Below are 16,815 nucleotides of genomic sequence, written 5' to 3' on the forward strand. Positions count from 1 at the left end.
TCACACACCTGGAAATTAAACAACTCAGTGTTGAACAATGAGTGGGTCAGAGAGGAAATCAAGGAAGAAACCAAAAGATACCTGAAAGCATATGAAAATGAAGTCACGAACTACCAGAACCTTGGGACAAAGCTAAAGCCATGTGAAGGGGAAAATTTATAGCTCTGCAAGCATTTCTCAGGAAGAAAGAAAGGGCCCTTATAGATAACTTCACAGCTAAAGATCTTAGAAAAGGACCAACAAAAGGAGCCCAAATCAGGCAGAAGGAAAGAAATAATGAAACTTAGAGCAGAAATGGAAACCCAAAAAACAATCCTAAAGATTAAGGAAACCAAGGACTGGTTGTTTGAGAAAATAAACAAGATTGATAAACCACAAGCAAGACTCACAAAGAAAGAAAAAGAAGCCTAATAAATATAATCAAAAATGAAAAGGGGGACATCACAAGAGACACCAAAGAAATTCAAAGGATTATCAGAGACTACTTTGAAAGTCTGTACGCCATGAAATAGCAGAACCTAGAAGAAATGGATAAATTCCTGGATTCCTATAATCTCCCAAGGCTGAACCAAGAAGATTTGGAATACTTGAAGAGACCTATTACTGTCAAGGAAATTGAAACTGTAATCAAAAGTCTTCCCAAAAACATAAGCCCAAGTCCAGATGGATTCACTAGCATATTCTCCCAAACATTTAAAGAGAACCAATTGCCAGTTTTTCTCAAGCTTAGTCAGGAAATTGAAGAAACAGAAGTTCTCCAAACAGTTTCTATGAGGCACATATCTCCCTAATACCAATAGCAAACAGAGAGACCACAAAAAAGAAATCTACAGGCTGATATCCCTGATGAACATGGATGCGAAGATCCTCAACAAAATATTAGCAAATAGAATCCAACAACTCATCAAAAAGATCATAAACCATGACCAAGTAAGATTCATCCCGGAGATGCAAGGATGGTTTAACATTTGGAAATCAATCAACATAATCCATCATATCATCAAAAGAAAAGGTAACAACCATATGATCATATCAAAAGCTGCAGAGAAAGCATTTGACAAGATCCAGTACCCATTTATGATGAAAACTCTCATTAAAATGGGGATTGAAGGAACTTTCCTCAAGATACTCAAAACTATCTACCACAAGCCTATGGCAAGCATTATATTCAATGTGGAAAGACTAAAAGCTTTCCCTCTAAGATCAGGGACAAGACAAGGATGCCCCCTCTCACCACTTCTATTCAGTCTAGTACTGGAAGAACTTGCAATAGCAGTTAGACAAGAAAAAGATATTAAGGGCATACAAATAGGAAAGGAAGAAATCAAGCTCTTACTATTTGCAGATGATATGATACTATATTTAGAGAACCCTAAAGCCTCTACCAAGAAGCTCCTAGAAACAATAGCCTTGTATAGTAAAGTCACAGGCTATAAAATCAATACCCAAAAGCCCATGGCTTTCCTACACACAAATAATGAGAGAGAAAAAAGTGACATGATAAAAGCAATCCCGTTCATAATCATGCCTCTGAAAATCAAGTACCTCAGAATCAGTTTAACTAAGGAGGCAAAGGACTTGTAAAAAGAAAACTACAAAATTCTACTTCACAAAATAATGAAAGAGAACACAAGTAAATGAAATCATATCCCGTGCTCATGGATTGGGAGAATTAGCATTGTCAAAATGGCAATACTCCCCAAAGCATTGTACAGATTCAATGTGATCCCTATAAGGATCACTGTATCACCCAAAGCATTGTACAGATTCAATGTGATCCCTATAAGGATACCCATGAAATTCTTCAAATAAATGGATCAAACACTCCTGAAATTCATATGGAACAACAAACCCCCAGGAATAACTAAAGCAATTCTTGGAAAAATGAAGACGGGAGGCACCAACTTCCCCGACCTCAAGATCTATTACAAAGTGTTAATAATTAAAACACAGGGAATTGGAACAAAGGCAGAGCAGCAGACCTATGGAACAGGGTTCAATATCCTTACACACACCCTCAACATATGATCATCTAATCTTTGATAAGGGAGCAAGTAATGTGAAGTGGAGTAAGGAAAGTTTCTCTAACAAATGGTGCTGGCAATACTGGACAGCTACATGTCAAAAAATGGGCTCAGGCTTCTACCTAACACCATGTACAAAGTCAGATCAAAATGGATTAAAACCCTCAATATGAGACCAGAATCCATTAGGAACATTGAAGAAAACCCTCTACGACATTGAAGTTAAAGGTATCTTCAAAGATGACACGCCACTGACCTAGCAACTGGAAACAGAGATAAGCAAATGGGACTATCTTAAACTCTAAACTACCTTCTTAAAAGCATCAGCCCTTACAAGACGCCCAAGGGCCAGTGAGGTGCCTTAGCTCAAGGGGCTGGGGCGAAGGCTGTGTGTGCTGCCAGCCCCGGCTCACCCAGACTGCGAGGTCCCCAAAGCACCCCTGGAAGCAGCCCCCAAACACAGAGCCTGGAGTGACCCTGAACACAGCAGGGTGTAGTACCCCCAGCACCAGACGACCAGACACAGAGAAAGGGAGAGAGATCCCACACCAGTTCCACAGGAAACAGCGACCTGAGACATGAGGGAAAGGTCTGTGTGTCCTAGTGACAGTAACTGTAGCCTCATGTCTATGGCTACTTTGTTGCACTTTCCTCTGGTCGCTTACATGTCCTCTCCTGCTGCCCCATGTGGGTCTCTGAGCCCAGCAGAGTCCAGCCCTGCCCTCCCACAGGCCACTTCCCAGTCAGTTCATTCTCCACTTTCTGAGAACTGAGTCCCACGACCTCCTCCCTGTGCCAACCAGTAAGCTCCTTCCCTATCCCCACACTCAGGGGGTGGGTTCATTTCACTTTGTATTTACTTCTTTGGTTTTGGGGCTCACCTGGATGTGCTCAAGGATGAGTCCAGTCAGTGCTCAGGTGACCATACAGAGTGTCAGGGATAAAGCCCTGGTGAGTAGTATGCGAGGTAAGTGCCTTACCCACTAGCCCTATAGCGCTTTTTCTGTCTGGTCCCTATAGCGCTTTCCCCAGAGTAAACAGGGTTTCAGGAGAGAACAGCCCCATCACCTCCCCACTCCCCACACCAGGCCCTAGATGCTCTTTCCCCCAGTGAGGGGCAGGACAGCAATGGCCTGGCCCTGTCTAAAGGCCCCTCTGCTTGCACAGGATTGGGGCCTGGAAAAGATGCTAAATAAGTCTAAATAAAAGCTTCCAAGATGCCCCAATGCCAGTCCCATGTCTCCCACCTGCTGTCACAAGTCTCTCACACTGGGTGCCCAGATGAAGCCCAGGGTTCACCCAAGGGAGCCTGAATCACTGCTGACTATGTCCACCCTTTAATTCATCCCAACACCAGCAGTTTTGAGTTCATATCTATTTTCCAAACTGGTGTTTAATTTTTACCAAATGGAAAAAAATGTAGATTCAAAAGTCTAATACAAGGTTTAAGGTCACAAATATTCTTGGACCCCATTTCCTGAGACAACCAGTGTTTTCCTTTTAAGTGACTCTCTCATTGTTATCATAGATGACTGTTCACAACTATCTGTCACAATTGTTAAAAATATCATTCCTATGTATTTGCATAAAGTTTAATATTTTTCCATTACATCAAACCAAACAACAGATTAAAGGCAGGAGAAAAAGAAACTCAGCTATCTTCTGATGAGAAAGAGAAGATAAATACTTGAAAAGTGTAAAGGTAAAGGATCTACTCTTTCACAGCACCATTTATTGTTGGAATCATTTTTTCCCCTTTCCCTTCTAATTTTGGGGTGGAGACTCTGAGCAGTGCTCAGGAGGCCTCTGAGAGAGCTCTGGGGTCTCCTGGGCCACACCTGGAGGTGCTCTGAGGACCATGTGGTGTCAGATTGAATCCGGTTCTATGTACCAGTTAATCCCTGGAATAATTTTTATTTTTTTAAACTTTACACACTTTATATTTTTGTACACCATGATTTCCAAAGTTGTTCATCATACAGTTGTTTCAATAGTTGTTTCAATACAATGTTCCACACCAATTCTACCACCAGAGTAACCTTCCCTCCACCAAAGTCCCCAGTTTCCCACCCATCCCTTAAGCATGCCTACTTAGCAGCACCAAGCAGTTTATTTCATATTTCTTCTTACAACACATGCTAATACATAAAATTTTTCCTGCATTAAGAATTCCCTTTGTGGGGCTGGAGCGATAGCACAGCGGGTAGGGCGTTTGCCTTGCACGCAGCCGGCCCGGGTTCAATTCCCAGCATCCCATATGGTCCTCTGAGCACCGCCAGGGGTGATTCCTGGGTGCAGAGCCAGGAGTAACCCTGTTGGGGACTGCTCAGGACCCTGAACGAAAGAGGACCCTGAAACCTTTACCCTGGACAAACTGGAAAATTCCATTACCAGCTTTGCTTGACCTGAGGCAAAGGTGCCCTTGTGACAAAGGAAATAGCCAAACTCAAGAGGTAAAAGTAGCCCAGGGCAGTTAACTAAGAGAAGCCATTAAGCCCCCCATTAAGTAGAATACCTTCCTCTACCTTGTGCATTCCTCCTGCCAGATGCTCCTGCCAGATAAACCCTTGCCTTCCCCTCCCCACTATTTCTCAATCTACTCTTGAAGAATGTTGTAAGCCCACCTAATACACCCCGAACCTTTCCTTATTTGGTCTGAGAAGACACTTCCCTGATGATTGACAACTTATGTACCAACCCCCTGCTAAGAAAAGTATAAAGCCAGTGTGGCAGTTAATAAAGTTGCCCTTGATCGGCATGTGTCGTCTTGGGCCCCCTGTTTATTAACCTCACTAGTCTTATTTCAGATCGGGACCCTCACAGAATCCACCTAATTAGGAGCGCTTTCCACTGTTGTCTCTCCGCGGGCCGGAGAGATCTCCAGGGGAACGCGCATAACCCCTGTGCATTGCTGGGTGTGACCCAAAAAGAAAAAAAAAGAATTCACTTTGTAAGGCAATCTACAGAATGGGAAAGGATATTCACCCAATACCCGTCTGATAAGGGGTTGATATCAAGGTGGGGAGATGGGGTGGAGGGGTGGGAGGGATGATGATGGGTCATCAGTGGAGAACGGGCACTGGTGGAGGGATGGGTACTCAAGCTGTGTATGACTGAAACACAAGCACAAGAATATGTAAATCTGTATCTGTACCCCCACGGTGATTCTTTAATAAAAAAAAGATTAAACTAAAAAAATAAAATAAAGTTAATCCCTTCAACAATGAAAAAAAATTTCCCTTTGTAGAGACAGTTTTTACTGAGGTGAATGGTGTGGCACAGACGTGCTAGCTCTCGGCGGTTGCACAGGCATGTTGGCTCTCCGCGGTTGCACAGGCATGCTGGCTCTCTGAGGTTGCACAGGCATGCTGGCTCTCTGAGGTTGCACAGGCATGCTGGCTCTCTGAGGTTGCACAGGCATGCTGGCTCTCTGAGGTTGCACAGGCATGCTGGCTCTCTGAGGTTGCACAGGCATGCTGGCTCTCTGAGGTTGCACAGGCATGCTGGCTCTCTGAGGTTGCACAGGCATGCTGGCTCTCTGAGGTTGCACAGGCATGCTGGCTCTCTGAGGTTGCACAGGCATGCTGGCTCTCTGAGGTTGCACAGGCATGCTGGCTCTCTGAGGTTGCACAGGCATGCTGGCTCTCGGCGGTTGCACAGGCATGCTGGCTCTCAGCGGTTGCACAGGCATGCTGGCTCTCTGAGGTTGCACAGGCATGCTGGCTCTCTGAGGTTGCACAGGCATGCTGGCTCTCTGAGGTTGCACACATGCTCTGGCACTCTCAGGTTGCACATATGCTCCGCACACAGGGTGTCATGTGGCATCGGAAGGTGGCAGGGCTCAGAGGGACCAGGGCTTGTTTGGATCTTGCAGCAATAAATGGCAGGGCGTGCAGGTACCCCAGGTTCTGACCCACAGTCTCCCCTCACCTGCTGTCCAGCATTTGGTTCAGGGCGAGCCATTGTCTCCCTCAGCCCGGCCGGTGCACTTCAAGGAAAGCTGCCCAGACTCCTCCTGCCTTTGCTGACCCGAGCCCCAGGACACCCCCAGGACCCCAGAGACCAGAAGCTGGCCCCATGGCTGGCGGGAGGCTGGCCTCATAGCCCAGCCGTGCCTCTCTCCGCCCCCCCCACTTTGGTCATCAGCCCCTGTGTCCACCCCCTTGTCACTGTGGCCAAGAAAATAGGAAGTGTCTGAGTCAGTCGCTGTCCCCTGGGTGAGTTCTGGAGTCGGGAAGGACATGGAGGAGAGGGTGTTGGCTGCCTTCCACTGGGGGACCCCAAAGAGCCAGTGGGCCAGGAAATGCCCCTCCCCCACATACTTGAGATTATAGGAGTTCCGGGAAGAGCCACAGGCCCAGATTTGGAGCACTGGAGGCGGCCCAATCCCTGCTGGCTGCCGGGTTGGGCTTGTCCAGCAGCTCTGGGGCCCGTTTCCATCTTAGAGTCTCCTGGAGGGGGCAGAGAGCTGATGCCAAGGGCTGGAGCACAGGCCCCTCCTGTGGGAGATTCGGGTTCGATCCCTGGCCTGCTGTGGTCTCAGCATGGCTGGATGTGGCCCCCAAACCACAGCAGGAGCGACTAATAGCGTCCCCTGGAGAAGTTTTTTGTGGGAGGGGGGCACACCTGGCTCTGCCCTCAGGGATCACTCCTGGCACAGTGCTCCCCGAGGTCCGTGCTCCCTTAGTGGTGGTGCTCACACTTGCACTTGTCAGGGGTTTCGCTCCTAGCTGCGGAGGCCTGTGTCATGCTCCCACATCTTTTTTTTTTCCTTTTAGAGTCACACCCAGCGATGCTCAGGGGTTACTCCTGCCTCTGCACTCAGTAATTACTTCTGGCGGTGCTCAGGGGACCATACAAGATGCTGGGAATCAAACCCGGGCCAGCCGCGTGCAAGGCAAATGCCCTACCCTCTGTGCTATCGCTCCAGCCCCTCCCACATCTTCTTTCGCCCGTTCTCACAGGGGTCAGGCCTCTCTTGTGGCCCTCGGTGCCCCTGGCAGTGTGGGATCTGACCCCAGCCCCTCCAGCGCTGTGTTCTGTGCGTGTGCGGCCCTCTGGGCTCGTGGCGCATGCTCACAGGCTGGCCTCTGCGTCCAGCTCAGGCTGAGCCTCCACAGCCTTGAGGATTTGCTGTCTGACACTGCGGCTCCTGTTTGGGGGACCCTGCCAGTCCCCGGGAGGTGGAGGAGCGCCGGGTCTTTTTTCAGTCGCATCTCTGTGGTCCTCAATAGCTAGGAGGGGAGGGACACACAGGCAGGGAAGCTGCCCATTCCCCAGTGCTCGGCCCCTGCTGGCCACCTGCAGAGAAGCGGGGTGGGATCGCACTGGCAGCCTGGTTGTTGGGAGGCCAGCCCAGAGGCCAGGGCAGTGCTCAGCATCCCCCCCCCGCCAGGGGCGCCCTTGAGCACCACCCCTCCCAGTGGAGATGGTGCAGGTGGTTCATGGTGGTGGCCTGGGGAGACCTGCCTGCAAAGGGACAGCTGGACAGGAAGGGCAGAGGGAGGCAAGAAGCGGGAGGAGGGGCTGGAGCCATAATACAGCGGGTAGGGCGTTTGCCTTGGCACGCGGCCGCCCGGGTTCGGTTCCCAGCATCCCATACGGTTCCCTGAGCACCGCCAGGAGTAATTCCTGAGTGCAGAGCGTGCGGGAATGCCCAGAGCACCTGCCGTGGAAACATAAGTCCAGAATTGCAGAGAACCCTTAAGGTTCCCCTGTCCGCACCGTCCCGCAGCCCCCCCCCCCCCCCCCCGCTGCCCGCTGCCGGCCCTCCTGCCGCCCCCGCAGCGCCCCTCTCCCCCAGGTCCTGCCCTGCCTGGCCTCAGCCAGGAGTGTGTGAGCTGCATGGCGGGAGTGCGCCCCCTAGTGAGCATGTGGAGGCACCGCAGCGACCCTCGCGAGGTGCGCAGGCGAGCTGGGCCAGGGCGCAGGGCACTGGGGCAGGGACTGGACGATGCAGGATTCGATGGTCGCAGCTCCCAGCGGCAGCCCACATCACAGCAGCAGTGCAGGAAGGCGATCAGGGAGGGAATCTTAAATACAGTGTATAGGGGCCGGCCTTGTCCGCAGCTGACATCCCCTAGGGTCCCCTGAGCCCCATCAGGAGTTACCCCGGAGCACAGAGTCTGGAGTAAGCCTGAGGAGCGCCAAGTGTGGCCCCCAAACGGAAACCAAGAAAACAAAATATCTGAGTTTGATTCCCAGTGACCGAAACCAAAGCGACCCTCCCCCACCACACACACAATACTGCAACACACTTTGCCCATCAATTCTACTTCTAGGAATCTAGTCTACTGGGTGTGTGTGTGTGTGTGTGTGTGTGTGTGTGTGTGTGTGTGTGTGTGTGAGCACGCGCAAGGGCAGCATTGTTCTGTAATAGCAGAAATTTGAAAACTGCCAAGTGCCCATTAGCAAGGTTCCACCACTATCTAAAAGTAGGTCTTTGCAATTTGACATGATTTGACAAATAACATAGCTGATTTGCGGTTCTAGAAATGCTAAAAAAAATCTAACAAATGATGACAGCAAAAGATTTTTTAAATATTTTGTTGGTGATTCCCCCATGGCAGAGCGTGGCAAGCTACCCATGGTGTACTTGATATGCCAAAAACAGTAACAATAAGTCTCAAAATGGAGATGTTACTGGTGCCTGCTCGAGCAAATCGATGAGCAACGGGATGACAGTGACAGTGACAGTTGGTGATTCAAGCAGGTCACAGTGCTGTAGCCTGTCGGCATTTGAGTAGAGAGTGGAGGGCAGGGTACCCCTGGGAGGGGGGGTCTGTGCAGAGTTCCCCTTTGCCTTGCAGATTGGGGAGGAGGCCCATGTGCCTCTTAGAAGGACCCGTGGCCAGTTGCTCCCAGGGTGAGGAGCCTGGTCGGGAGGGGGTTCACTGTGCTCTCTGCTGTGCTGTAACTTCAGAGCCTTCGGACTTTCCCGTCCTGCCATGCTGCGGCTGTGCAGCATTCGACCGGGCCCTTAACTGCTCTTGTCTCCTCTGGAAAGAAGGGTGATGCCCCCCACTCTCTGTCACCCAGCTGAGCCTCCCTGGCTCACCCCTCACAGACGTGAGCTACCATGCAGACCTGCTGGAGTTTGGGGGTCACTAGTGAGCTGTAGCCTGATGCCCTGACTCCCTGGGTGAGACGGGCATGAGAGAGGAGAACGGGACGGTGCTTGCATCTGAGTGAGGCCATAGAGAGAGCTCTGCCTCGCATGCAGTGGCGGGGGGTCGGGGGGTGCTGGTTGCATCCCAGGACGACCAGGAATGACCCCTGAGCACTGTCGGGTGCAGTCTCACACCAGTAAGTGCAGAGCGTGTGGAGGGTGCAGGTGTGCTACAGTTGCAGTTGGAGCCTCACTGGACCCCCTGGCCTCAAAGACCCCACTGGGAGCTCTAGGTAGGATCTTGGGGGGGGGCAGTGGTGCCCAGGGCTTACTCCTGGTTCTTTGCTCAGGGGTCACTCCTGGCAGGTTTGGGGGACCATATAGGGAGCCGGGGATCAAATCTGGGTCAGCCGTGTCCAAGGCAATGCTGTGACCCCTCAGGCTGCAGCTAACCCAGGTCTGCCTGACCAGGACTGAGCACCCAGATTTAAGGCAGATCCGCAAATTCAGTAACTGTGGGGCCGCCTGCTGTTTCCTCCCGTCCCTCCTATCCTCCCTTCATTTTTGGGCCACACCCATCTGTGCTCAGGGATGTTTCCTGGCTCTGTGCTCAGGAGTGACCCCTGGTGGTCCTGTTTGTGTTGCTGGGGGCTCGAACCAGGGTTATGGCCACTGTCCCTGCGAGCAAGGTCAGCACCTTAACCCCTGTCCCATCTCTCTGCCCAGCTGCTGATTTCAGTCTTGGCCTGTGCGCTGACCACCACCTGCTGCCCAGGAGCAGTGACAGCTGCTGAGATGACCCCCCAGAACACTGGACTTGGAACTGCACAGGATTCTCATGTGTTGCAAACTTCTGATTTTTTTAGTTTTGTCCCTGACTTCTCTGGTTTGAAGACCACACTCTGCTGGGGTGGGGGTTTACTGCCGCAAGTGCTGGGGGGCCCTACAGCGTGAGATTGAACCTGGACCCAGCACACAGCCTGGCGGAGTCAGGCGACCCTGTGTGGTGTGGGTTCTGAATCCAGTGTGACCAACCTGCAAGGCAAGTGCCCTCTACACTGTCCCATCCTCCTGGCAACGTGGCGGTGAGACACGCTGTCCATCAGGAAGGAGAGTCTGCCCCCCAGCAGGGCCCGGCCTGGGCCCCTCCAGCAGAGCCCTTTCCTCACGGATTTCCAGGCAGGAGTGGGTGGAAACGGGTTTCCTGAGCAGGGGCCCGGGCACGTGCGGCGCTGCAGAGGAGGAGTCTCAGGGGCTCTCAGGGTTGGGCCCCTCTCGGTGTGAGGCTGAAGTGGAGCTATGACAGGCTCCTCCTTAAGACGAAACTCAGCAGGCCTGAGTCTCGGTTTCCCCCATCAGAAAGTCCCGACTTCTCAGGACACAGTATCATCCTGGGCAGGTAAACCGCTCCATGGCAATAACCTATCAGAGTAGGGGGCACGGGCAGTGGCGCCCAGCCCATCAGAGAGGGCCGAGGGAGTGGAGTTTCAGAACAGGACAGGGACCAGAATTGGAAACATATTGCCAGTTCCTGCAGGAATGCTGTTATGTAACCAAACCCTATAGAAACTGCTCAGAATTCAGAGGTGGGGTCCTTGTCAAGACTCCACTGCGTTGGATGGGACTCGGACCCTACCTCGAGCTAGCAATAAAGGGTCACTGGCAATTTACATTTGCATCCTGCGTCTGGTCTGGTTAATGTGCAAGTGAAACTCCCTTCCCAGGACAGAACACTAGAATCCTTTCTGAACACAGAACACCAGATTTGGTAGCTTCCAGGTTGTCAGGTGTCTCGGCCTGGCTGGGGAGATCTGTCTGATGTGACTGTTTGCACCTTTTGGTGGCCCGTATCTGTGACTCACTGTGTTGGCAGGAACACACTCTGTGCTCTGTGTCAGGGGTTACAAGGAAAAACCTCATCAAAGACAGCAACTGATGGAGCACGAGAAGGGAGTCTTAGGACAGAGGACAACCATCCCGCCCCTGCTCTAAGACAGAGATTTGCAGGGGACTGGAGAGAGAGCACAGTGGGCAGGGCACTTGCTTCACAAGTGGCTAACCCAGGTTTGATCCCCAGCACCCCACGGGGTCCCCCGAGCACTGCCAGAAGTGAATCTGAGTGGCCGGAGAGCCAGGAGTCGGCCCTGAGCACCGCCAGGTGTGGCCCCGAAATACAAAAAAGTCAGCAGAGAAGAGTGTCCATGTCTGCATGGGGTCTTCTCCCCTGAGGGACAGTCTTCCACTCGCCACAGTCACACGGCGACTGACCGTCTCCTGCTGGGCACCCAGGCCGACTCATGGCCAAGCCTGGACTCTGGTTGAAAGTGATTTTAGGGTTTATGGATTGGTCAGTAGGGCACGGCCTGGAACTCCAGGGGTCCATCCTCAGATGTGAAATGAAGAATATGATGCAGAGGGTCTTTGAATCCCCTCAGCTCTTAAAATTAACTGTTTAAGTCCACAGACGAGACCCTGGTTCTCCTTTCGGCCCCTTGGAAGCCTAGTGGAGACTCAAGGTTGGAGCAGTTTCGGGAAGAGCCAGCGGGGGGCGCTGCACCACCTGACTGGGCACAGGAAGCATCACGCCTCAAAGATGCCAGCCCTTCCCTCTCTAGAAGCAAACAGGCTCAGGGAGGGGAAGTGAAGGTCGCACAGCTACTGGGTACGGGCTCCAGACGTGGCTCTTGTGGCCCTGCATTTGGCGCCCTCTGGGGGTCACTGACATGCCCTCTGCCCAGCCTTCCTGACACACCGCACTGACCTCCACCCTCAGACTGGCAGGACCTCACAGTGCTCAGGGGAGGGGTGTGACTCAAGATCCTTTTGGTTATCAAGAGCCATGATCCAGGTGGTGGACATTGGTATGGGTGGTGGACAGTGGTCTGGGTAGTGGACGGTGTTTTGATTGGTGAACGGTGCTGTGGATGGTGGTCTAGGTGGTGGACAGTGGTCTGGGCATTGGACAGTGGTCTGGACAATGGACGATGGCCTGGATGGTGGACGGTGATCTGGATGGTGGACAGTGGTCTGAGCGTAGGGCAGTGGTCTGGGCAGTGGACGGTGGTCTGGACTGTGAATGGTGGTCTGGGCAGTGGACAGTGGTCTGGGCAGTGAACGGTGGTCTGTGTGTGGTCTGGTGACAATAGAAGCAGAAGAATCCACTGGCTGGGGTCTCCTCTGCTTCTCACTCTCCCCCCATAAAAGAATTGTGCGGGACTGTGCAGGGTTGGAACCACAGGGAGGGCCTGGCTGTGCCCGCCACCAACCCGTGTTTGATCCCCGGCACCCCCCAGGGTCCCTAGAACACCACCAGGAGTGACCCTTGAGTGCAGAGCCAAGAGTGACACCTGAGCACAGCGGGTGTGGCCCCCAAACAAGCAAAACTTTCTAAAGCACTGTGCGGGGGGGTTTACTCAGACCACTGTGCCGCTGAGTGTGGGCCAGCATCAAACACATCCCCTGGGTGGCTGAAGAGAGAGCCTGGGCATCCGGGATGCGAGCGTTAGGTGTGGCCGGGAAGCAGCCCCCAGCCCCACTGAGTCCGGGTGTCGTCTCGGGGTCGGGGGAGGGGGTCACTCTCATGGAGGGAGACTCAGCAAATATGAGAAGGACATAGAACTAGTGTCCTGGCTGAGCCGGGAGGCAGGAAACAACCTGGGTGAGGAAACACATCAGGAGATGCGGTGGGAAGGACCCTGGCCCTGCCTGCCAGTTGGGGGTCCGCTGCTCAGACCTGTCGTTTGCACAGTCTCCCCACTAAGGGCGAGACTGAGGTCAGAGTCCTCACTGTAACACCCACCTGTGGCCATTTGAATCCTAATTCTCTGAATCTCCCCCTTTCTTGCAACCCCTTTAGTTGGGTATTTCCCAAGGCATGTGACAGAGCAACCCCTAGAGGGCGCTCGTGTGCCATGGGGCGTCCTAGTGGCCGGACGCTTCCCAGGAGGTCTGCAGGGCCCCAGTGCCCAGGCTGGAGAGAACTTGCAACCCCTCCCCATCATTCACCCCCACTTTCAGAGTGGTACCCCACCGTCCCCCGGTCCCCGAAGCCAGGGCATGCCCAAGTGATGTGGATTCTGAGAGGCCTCTCAGCTTCCCCTTAGTATCAGGGGCAGGAAAGACTGTACAATCCCAGTCACTCTGTGGTGGGCACCAGAGTCTCAGCTCAGGGGCGCTACCCAGGAATCACGACGCCCCCAAACAGGGCTGGCACCTGGAAGAAAGGCTGGAGAGATGACACAGTGGGGAGGGCGTTTGCCTAACATGCGACCAACCGGGTTTGGATCCCAGCACCCCACATGGCCCCCGGGCACTGCCAGGAGTCATCCGGGAGAACTGCTGGGTGTGGCCCCAAAGACAACAGAGCCCCCTGCCCTCTCCCCAAAGTGGGTGTCCACAGGACGAGCAGGGTTGGGCCCCTGGGGAAGCTGGTCTCATTTCCTGCTCCCAGCAAAGTGCTCCGAGTGCTGTGAGGGACAGAGGGCAACATTTGGTCCATGGCAGACACACCTGGCCCAGGCTCTGCTCTGCAGGAGAGGGTCTGCATACGCTCCCCAAGGGGTCCCCTGCCCTGTGTGGCCGTGGTCCCAGCTACTGCTAACCGTTTACTGTCACATTGTACCCATTCCTGTAATCCCATGGATGGACAAACCACACAGGCATTCGTGTCATGTTCATGCACACAGTATCACCACCCCAGTGGTGTGCAGCATGCAGACCCCCGGGGAGCACTGAGGAGCCCCCTCTCCATTTGAACCTATGCTGACGAGCGTTGGGTCATGCCCAGCTTTCCAAACACTGGCTCTCAGTCTGAATGTGTTTCCAGGTCAACAGACATGACAGATGTAAAGGATGCCTGGCTCTGAAGGGTACAGCCGGAGTACTGCTGTACAACAGACAAACGACAAAGCTTACACCGTCACATGTGCCCACCTTGATGCTTCCGTAACCTGGACCTGCTCCCCTACACCATGGGCAGGCCCAGTGGTGCTCAGGCCTGACTCCTGGCTCAGTGTCAGAGGATCCCTCCTGGTAGGGCTCTGGGGGACCCCTGGGGTGCTGGGGGTTGCACCTGGGTCTGCCGTGTGTAGGCCAGCGCCCTCCCCGCCGCACTATTTCTCAGACTCCTTTTCTACTCGTCTTTTTGGCCCAAGATGGGGAAGCAGGAGCCTCTGGCAGCTCTCAGCGTGAGATCTCTGCAGTGCAGGGAACTGGCCCATCCTGGGGGCACCTGCCCCTCCTCGGCAGGGCTGGGGGTCTCCCAGCCTGCTTTCCTGTGGGGGCTCCAGTGGGTGGGGTGCCAGGCCACACCGGACCGACGTGGAGAACCTGTAGCAGGGGACCTGGGGCATTCTTGGGGCAGCGGGGCCTTGGCAAGGACAGAGGTGTCCCCCCTCACTCTGAAGTGGACAGGAGGTTCCTGTGCCCTGGACAAGCGAGGACCCCGGTGGCCCCCTGTCATTCTGACACTGGGGTGCAGCCCAAGGCACAGAGGGGAAGGGGAGAGGCAGCGAGAGATGCCAGGCCGGAAATGTGCGCGGCCGCCAGTGGGCACTGCCAAGCGGGTGGGCGAGTTTCCTGTGGCCCTGCACGGCCTGGTGACCTCACCCCTTAGGCATCCTGGGACAGTCCCCCAGCCACGAGGCCATCCCATTGTCCCGGGAATGGCACCCGGGTGGCAGTGCCAGCCTGTCGGCGTCTGACAGTGCCCTCCCACTACCACTGTCCACCGAGCACCCACACTCTGTGGGCTCCGTGCCAGGCCCCAGCTTCCTGAGAGACTCGTGAGCAGTGCTCAGCGCTGGGGCAGGTCCCTATGCACATTCTCCTGGGGTGCTGAGCCAATCAGACAGGAAGGACCCCGGGGGCACATCACCCCCAGGCCCCCAGTTTTGCCCCTGTGATTGCCCCGTCCCTGTGGACCCCCCACTTTGCTCCCGTGATGCCGGCGTGTCAGGATTCAGACCCAGGACGTGGCCGCTCAGGGCTGGGAGAGGGCTGTCCAGCCAGGTCCGGGTCCCACACCCCACCAGGAGGGACCCCTGAGCAAGGCCGAGTATCCCCCCAACAGAGCAAAAGAAAAGAAAAAAATCCGATTTTAACTCTGCGCATCAGAAATGTGCCGAGGCGTGAGGACGGGAAGGAAGTCTGAGTCAGGGGTCTCCGTGCCCCCGCGCAGCCAGGTCCCCTCTCCTCCCTGTCCCCCTGCCGTCCCCCAGCCTCCTGTGAACCCCGGAGTCTCGGATGCGAGGGAAGCGGCCGGGCGGAAGGCAGGCGTGCTTCCAGCGTGGGGCTGTGGCATGTTTACTCAGCGAGGCTGACAGACAGACAGACGGACTGACCCTCAGGCTTGGCGGCAAACACGCTTCGGCCCCTGAGGACAGAAGGGGCTGGCCGAGGCGGGCCAGGGGAGAGTCGAATGTGAAGTGTTTCTTCCCGCCGGGCGGCCCAGACTTTTGTCTCCAGCCCGTGGGCAGTTCCTCCAGTGATTCATAATCAGCGGGAACTTATAAATAAACCCACCTTGGCCTAGCGCCGCAGCCCGGGCGGGGGGCGGGGGGGCTGCTCGGGCACTCCGGGAGGCTCTGCGCAAGGCTCGGGGGGCCTGGGGCGTGGGCGCCCCTGGGGAGGAGAGAGCTGCTCCTCCAGGAACCCAGTATCTGGGACCAGAAGGCAGAGCGCCTGGTCTTCCATCTGCTACTCTGAGTGCACAGGCCACAAAGTGGTGGCGGGTGGGGAGGGGGTGCTCTTGGCTCTGTGCTCAGGAAGCACTCCTGGGGGGCTCAGGGACCACTCGGGGTGCTGGGGATGGAATCTGGGTTGGCTGCTGCAAGGCTCACACCCTCTTTGCTGTACTATCGCTCCAGCCCCCAAAATCTCTCTCTCTCTCTCTCTCTCTCTCTCTGTGACTATATAAAATTTCAAGTCTATGACCAAGTTGCAGAGCAGAGCAGAGAATACCTGGCAACCCACCATTCACGGCCCCTCCCCTTCCCGTGGCCCCCCCACCATGCTCTCACTCATGCTTTAGGGGTATCCAGGGTCACACCCCGCACTTCCTATGCCTAGGAGGCCTCCCGAGTGCATTTCCCGGAAGAGCCCTCCGTGCTCGTGGGCCACTTAGCCACATGTCTCTCGGGCTGCCCAGACCCTCCTCTTCCTCAGCGCAAGGTGCCCGGAGGCCCCTCGCCACAGTGGACACCCCTGCCCGACCTGGAATGGGGCACAGCCCCCTCCTCCCGCAAGGCTACACACACCAGACATGCGTGCGCTCCCCATATTGCTTCGCGCGGGCACCTGGGGAGGGGGCTTCACTGGGCGCCCCTGGAGGAAGCAGCTTCCCTCATGGAATAGCGCCAAGGCCCCCAGACAGGCTGGTTCCCTGCCTGGACGCTTCCCGCCACCTCCTGCTCTGGGAGCCGCCAGGTCCCTGGGGCGCTGCAATGCCGGGCCCGACCACCAGATGGCGCCACGCAGCCCGCGCCCTGCAGAATCGTTTCCAGCACCAGCCCTGTGAGGCGACCAGTGGGCTTTCTGGCCCAATGTGAGGGTTGAGGGGAATCACCCTCTCTGAGCACGTCACCCTCTGTTTGTGGCTGGGGAAACTGAGTCCAGCCGGCCCATGTGCTCGGCGGGGAGGCCTCAACATTTCGAGGTCTCAGCCTCTTCATTTGGATCCTCGGA

This window comes from Sorex araneus, chromosome 2 (assembly GCF_027595985.1).
Source record: "Sorex araneus isolate mSorAra2 chromosome 2, mSorAra2.pri, whole genome shotgun sequence".
NCBI lineage: Eukaryota > Metazoa > Chordata > Mammalia > Eulipotyphla > Soricidae > Sorex > Sorex araneus.